This window comes from Sapajus apella, unplaced genomic scaffold (genome assembly GCF_009761245.1).
Source record: "Sapajus apella isolate SASKATOON/1434 unplaced genomic scaffold, GSC_monkey_1.0 scaffold15967, whole genome shotgun sequence".
Classification (NCBI taxonomy): domain Eukaryota; kingdom Metazoa; phylum Chordata; class Mammalia; order Primates; family Cebidae; genus Sapajus; species Sapajus apella.
In genome coordinates, this window is record NW_022452888.1 from 1 (window position 1) to 1,157 (window position 1,157).

General features: G+C 61.7%; 1 pseudogene; it reads right to left on the bottom strand.

The window, feature by feature from the left end:
* Nucleotides 1-7: 7 nt before the first annotated feature.
* Nucleotides 8-467, bottom strand: LOC116548580 (annotated as a pseudogene).
* Between the last annotated feature and the right edge of the window lie 690 nt (nucleotides 468-1,157).

Genomic DNA, 1,157 nt, shown 5'->3' on the forward strand with positions numbered 1-1,157 from the left:
GGCTCACCAGCGAGTCCAGGTCGGCGAGGGCTGCATTGGGTCCCAGGAATGACTCCGGTGTCTTCCGGGTTGGGGGCGTGGGAGTTGGCGTGGCTGCAGGTGGCGGGTTGCGCACAGCCTCGGCCAGAGATCCCCTGACCCCACTCAGGTCAAACGCCCCAGGGCTTCGGGCCGGCACCCCTCCTACCAGCAGCTCCAGCTCCCCCGCGCTGCTCCCGGGAGTCAGCAGGGCCATTCGGATTCGGCCGAAGTCGGAGAACTCGTCCGGCTCCGTGTGGAAGCCCCCAGCTGTGGTGCCATTGGTGCTGGGCTTTGCAGGTGACCCTCCTCAGGGATCCGAGAAGGCCGGGGCCGGTGTCCAGGGATCGGAGGCGGAGGGTCCACTGACGGGGCCCCACCACCAGAGCTTCCCCATGGATCTGGCGTGGGCCTCTCTCCAGCCGCAGGGGCTGGGGTCCCACCCCAAGGGTCAACTGGGGGTCCTGCAGGGGCAGCAGGCCTCCAGGGGTCCCCAGAGGCTGATGTGGGGGCTGGAAGCCCCCAGGGATCAGCAGCTGGAGGGACAGGAGGGCCACCCCAGGGGTCCGAGGTGTGGGCAGCCATGGGGGTGGCAGCAGCCTTGGGTGCTGGGGTCCCCCAGGGGTCTGTGGTCGGGGGAGGAGCTGGGGCTGTGAAGACGTCAGCAAGATCTATGAGGGATGACTCCTCCTTGCCCCCGTCTCCCTCTTGCTCTCCTCCATCGCCATCTGCAGCCGCAGGTTCCTAAAATACTTCTTTCCCTTCCTCCACATGTCCACTCACAAGTAATCCAAAGATCACTTCATTTCCCCTTCTGCATTTAGAGAAATCCTCTACAATAATTTCCTCTTTGACATTCCAAAGATCCTGGACCTCTGCATGCTCTTTGGAAGAGGCAACTCACCACTGCTCCAGAAGATGACAGGAAACATCTTTACACAGCAGCCGAGTTGCTGCAATGACCTAGATGAAACATGCCTACCACCCTTCAGGTCTTCAGCAATATCCTCCAGCACTGTGGTTTGCAAGGGGATGGGGCCAGTAGCACACCCCAGAAGCTCGAGGAGAGGGGCCGGTTGACCCCCAACAGCATGCCTCTCCTGGAATTAAAGGACATTGTTCTCCACCTTTGTGACACC